The sequence below is a fragment of the Oncorhynchus masou genome, chromosome 32 (genome assembly GCF_036934945.1).
Source record: "Oncorhynchus masou masou isolate Uvic2021 chromosome 32, UVic_Omas_1.1, whole genome shotgun sequence".
Classification (NCBI taxonomy): domain Eukaryota; kingdom Metazoa; phylum Chordata; class Actinopteri; order Salmoniformes; family Salmonidae; genus Oncorhynchus; species Oncorhynchus masou.
The window spans coordinates 41,714,584-41,720,228 of NC_088243.1; the positions used below are offsets into that span (position 1 = coordinate 41,714,584).

A 5,645-nucleotide genomic window follows, 5' to 3' on the forward strand; every position below is an offset into this window, starting at 1 on the left:
ATGTGTGTGTGCTTTGTGTGTGTGTGTGATGCTGGCTAGGGGAAACAAAGCCACAGTCAGAGGAAGCAATAGCGGTAGCCTCATCAGTAGGCCAGTCGATGCAGGGGCCTGTAGTGTTGGCATCATTAGCACCAGGGCACAGGGAGCCAGCTCAACTCCCATAACACACACTTACTTCTACTGGGACACGGACGCTGCCCACTGACTGACAAGGGCTAGTATTTAAAGTGCACCCTCCCACAAATACTTAAAAGCAGATACATAAAAGGTAGGCGAACTGGAAAGACACAGACATAGACACAGACACACACACACAGTGAATGTAAAATAAGGAGAAAGATATCGATACATTTCCAAGCGTAACATTGCAACTGTATACAATGGAACTGATGAGCCGCCTCAATCTTTCTAATCTCTCTCGCTCTCTTTTCCATGCTCCCTCTCTTCACCCCTCTAGCAGCTCTCCCCTCTGTCTGTCTATGTCCTTTCCTTTGTGCGATGGTAATTGCAGTTGTCTGACTGAGCCAAACGCCCACCCTGGGAATGCCAAGTCGCCCGCCGTGTGGTCGACATGTCACGTGACCATCGTGCTCCTCCCTCCGTTATGACCACAATTAGCAGCCAGGTAGGCTGTCAAACTGCAAATTAGCATTTTAACGTCAGCATTTAAATTAAGATTTAAATGTTATCGCCCACTCCCTTCCTCTCATCCACGCACGGTGTGGAGTGACTGCTTAGACAGCATGTCAATCTCGGCCTGGGCAAACTTTGTCATTTACATCTGTTATTCAATAAAAGTGCTTTCATCTCGAAGACAATTGTCAAGTGGCTTAATTCTGACGCTGAGAGAAATTTGGTACATCGATTTACTTTGGTTTTGTATGCACCTCTGTAGACTACGAGGTGGACAAAGGGAGAGGACCAAACATTTCGTAATAGAAAAAGGAAAAGAATAACATTGTCTATCTCTATCGTGGTGTAAAATAGTAATTGTGGCCTCGATATTGTCACACGGTGACCATAGTTTGCTTTGTATGTTTTTATGTTTTGTTTGGTCAGGGTGTGATCTGAGTGGGCATTCTATGGTGTGTGTCTAGTTTGTCTGTTTCTGTGTTTGGCCTGATATGGTTCTCAATCAGAGGCAGGTGTTAGTCATTGTCTCTGATTGGGAACCATATTTAGGTAGCCTGTTTGGTGTTGGGTTTTGTGGGTGATTGTCCTTATGTCCTTTTTCTGTCGTGTGTTACTTAGCACCAGTGTTAGGCTGTTTCGGTTTTCGTATTACGTTTATTGTTTTGTATTTGATTCGTGTTCACTTTGTTTTCATTAAACATGGATCGCAATAGCCATGCCGCATTTTGAAAACCGTGACAGATATATTGTGAGTTTTATACACGAGGAAAAACTGGGAAAGATCGAATCGTTTTCCATCCTGGGGAAAAGATGCCAGAAAATCCCAAAACTAGACAGGGACAGACAGAGAGAGAGAGAGAGGAGAAATAGACCGGGCAGGTCTGGCTGAGCGAGCAAGCTAATTAAGAAACAAACAAAAAACGATAAAAATGTAAATTGCAATTTGTGAACATAGGCACCTAATTAACCCTTTACATGTGTAGGAATTGGCCTATATGGATAGGGCTAGATTGAAATGTTTCTTACAGAAGAAATATGAAATGCATATGCAATTTAAAGGGAATTGTTTGGAGATTAAGGGAAAATGATTAGACAACATGATGTCAACATTTCACCTGACACAAGACTGATTCCAAATATAACACGGTTGATTTTATGTGCATTTTGAATTTACTGTACTTATCGCTGCATTTGTTCATATCTAAATCTGAAAATACATTCAGAAACATGCATTTAGAAACATGATAAGAATGTTCCTGGCAAAGGACAATGGTTGACTGAGAGCACTAACTGGTGTCTCCAAGTGGCCAGACACCTCTCCGAAGTGGGCACAGTTCCTAAGTAATTTCAATGCACTTTTATGACAAAGCAGAGTCTTCAATGATAAAGGTGCTTTTTGAGCTCTCCTAGCTGTGCCATTGAGGAACTAGAGCAAGCACACTTGTAGTTGTTTTGAACACAACCTTGCATCCCTGCAGTCACACAATTACTATTGTTGTTTACGCAATCCAAAAACGGCTCATTATAAATCACATTCTGGGCCAGGTGGGCATCATTTGTAAGCTTGTTCTATTGCCAACATGACTAGCTAAGTTATAAACTGTTTGAGTCAACTACTCACCACATTTTATGCACTGCAGTGCTAGCTAGCTAGCTGTAGCGTATGCTTTCAGAACTAGATTAATTCTCTGATACTTTGATTGGATGGACAACATGCCAATTCATGCTGCAAGAGCTCTGATAGTTTAGAGGATGTCCTCCGGAATTTGTCATAATTACTATGTAAGGCTATGGAAGAGGGCGAGAACCACGAGCCTCCAAGGTTTTGTATTGAAGTCAATGTATCAAGAAGAGAACGGAAAATAATTGTCCTCTGGCTACACCACGGTGCTACCCTACAGAGTGCTATTGAGGCCACCGTAGACCTTCATTGCAAAACAGTGTGTTTTAATAAATTATTTGGTGACGTGAATATACACTATATATACAAAGTATGTGGACAACCCTTCAAATTAGTGGATTTGGTTATTTCAGCCACACTCGTTGCTGACAGGTGTATAAAATGGTGCACACAGTCCTGCAATATCCAAAGACAAACATTGGCAGTAGAATAGCCTTACTAAAGAGCTCAGTGAGAATGCCAAGAATGTGCAAAGCTGTCATCAATGTAAACGGTGGCTACTTTGAAGAATCTAAAATATATTTCAATTTTTTAAAACACTTTTTTGGTTACTACATGATTCCATTTGTATTATTGCATAGTTTTGATGTCTTCACTATTATTCTAAATTATCGAAAATAAAAATGATAGAAAATAAAAATAAAGATAAACCTTTGAATGAGTAGGTGTTCTAAAATTTGTTTTGATTTAGAATGGACCATTATCATGCACCTGTCTCAAAATAGTGTCAGCTGGAAAGAAATACACGTAATCTATGCACTTAAATAGCGAATTGTTCATTTTCATGCCAGCCAGGTAGGCTATACTACTGTTATAAAGAGAAGCAATATGCTTAATATTTTGAAAGTTTAGAATAAAATATAGTAGGCCTAGCCTATAGAAAGCTGATGTGATTCAAATCAAATCAAATGTTATTTGTCACAGGCGCTGAAAACAACAGGTTCACCTTACTGTGAAATGCTTACTTACAGGCCCTAACCAACAATGTAGTTAAAAATAAAAATAAACTACAAAACAATAAGAATAAGAAGTAAAAAAAAGTAACAAATAATTAAAGAGCAGCAGTAAAATAACATATACATGGGGTACCGGTACAATGTGCGGGGGCACCGGTTAGTCGAGGTAATGATAATTGAGGTAATATGTACATGTAGGAAGAGTTATTAAAGTGACTATGCATAGATAATAACAGAGCGTAGCAGCAGTGTAAAAGAGGGGGGGGCAATGCAAATAGTCTGGGTAGCCATTTGATTAGATGTTCGGGAGTCTTATGGTTTGGGGGGAGAAGTTGTTTAGAAGCTTCTTGGACCGAGACATGGCGCTCCGGTACCGCTTGCCATGCGGTAGCAGAGAGAACAGTCTATGACTAGGGTGGCTGGAGTCTTTGACAATTTTTAGGGCCTTCCTCTGACACCGCTTGGTATAGAGGTCCTGGATGGCAGGAAGCTTGGCCCCAGTGATGTACCTAGCCTTACGCACTAACCTCTGTAGTGCCTTGCAGTCGGAGGCCGAGCATTTGTCATACCAGACAGTGATGCAACCAATGCTCTCAATGGTGCAGCTGTTGAACCTTTTGAGGATCTGAGGACCAAAGCCAAATCTTTTCAGTCTCTAATGACCAACAGCAGCATCAGAGCTTGGGGAAGCCTAATTACCGTGACTAAACGGTCACGTGGAATATGGTCACCGTAACAGCCCTAGTAGGAAATGTGTTTCATAAGACACTCGTTCTACAATGCCTTGCGACGAAGGTAGCTTGCAACTTAGTTTTAACGTTTCATCACGTCATGTAAATACATGTTGCTGTGGAAACTATATATTCTCCTGTGAGGTGAATGCCTGCCGTCTCCAGTCAGCTCAGCTGTCCTACAACACAATGTTCTATAACTGGCTGGCCTTGTCTCGTTTCTGCTTTTGTCTGCTGTTAGATCTTTCCCAGGACACAAATTCCAGAACTAATATCCCTACAAGTGTAGGCTACATGTGGACATTGCACAAACATCACCCAGCTTGAGTTTAGATACAGTACATCAAGGAAAATGTGTTTGTGTTACAAAGACAAAACATTTTCAGCTGTAAATATCAATTGTGCTTTACCTAACAGTTCAAAATCAGTTATGTGTAGACACAACTTCAGCTGTCTAACCAGAACTAGGATGGCATTTCTATGGTCTATTTCCCCAAATCTAAAGATCCGTCTGTCTAACACACTGACATTCAGATGTGAGATGAAGGAGGATGGCACTCTTCTCATACTGAGTAGCCTACAGAGTAAAATGAGAAGAATGCAACTGCAGAATTTACGTTGATATTCTAAAGTGTTTTGATAACTTTCAAGTGTAACAATTCCATGTAGAATCAACCATCCTTCACATAATACTGTAGAATCAGTGCTCTGCAAATATTATACTTGTCCTTCATCTTTTATTGTCATTCACAGGCGATACAGATACTGTACCTATCAACATTTTGTCTGGTGGTGCCGGGGTTACCTTGCCAAACATGTCTGTGTATGGTGTCACATAGCCGCGCCCCATTGATAGCATCATTTTATTCAATAATAACAAAAGATGATTAAAAAAAGTAATAGGTATGTGTTGTATCATTTTAACGCTTCAAGGTCTTTCCCAATTCAGAAATCAGTATCAAATGAATAGGTGTAAGCAATTATAGTAACTCCAACTGCCTTCAACTAGATATCTTCGCTAGACAGAGAGAGACCCATACAGCAATTATGATTTGGATGAATCTCATATTGAGAGTGTTTCACAGTGTTTCAATTTGTCACTTTGTGCTTATAGGTCAGTACTTGTCTAGCCTGCCAGAGGTTTAAGAGGGTGAAGACTGGCGCTGGAGTTGAAGCCCATCAAAATTGTTTCACCATGGCACATGATCAGTAAGTGTGTCACAATAAAATTTTGTTTTTTAAATGGTTGCTTTATTTGACTACAGCAGAGTTCAATATGATCAAATGTTTGTGTCGGTATCCCTATTTGCTATTGCAAGCAGTCTTACTCTCTGCAAGCAGTCTTACTCTCTGCAGACCCTCCATGGCACGATACCATCAGAAATCCACAAGAAAACATATTTTATCTTGTTTTCAGGCTGGGCACCTGGCACCAATTTCCAGTCCCGATTCCAGTCCCCGTCCTGGGTCCATTCTCCCAAGATGTCCACACCCTACACAAGGTCAGAGGTCAGCGTCCACTGCTTCTGTCGGAAGATGCGTGAGTGAAGATAAGGAGACGGCCCGGTGCAGGAGATGTGGCAAACATTTCCATGTGTCCTGTTTGTCTCATGTCATCAATGTGCGTGAATATGCCTGTCCATC

At 41.0% G+C, this 5,645-nt stretch overlaps 1 long non-coding RNA gene across 1 annotated transcript; it reads left to right on the top strand.

Moving 5' to 3' along the window:
* Positions 1 to 567: 567 nt before the first annotated feature.
* Positions 568 to 5,433, top strand: LOC135526995 (uncharacterized). Its single transcript, XR_010453377.1, has 3 exons — positions 568 to 625; positions 5,116 to 5,210; positions 5,419 to 5,433. It is a non-coding gene; the product is annotated as an uncharacterized LOC135526995 (long non-coding RNA).
* The last annotated feature ends 212 nt before the right edge of the window (positions 5,434 to 5,645 follow it).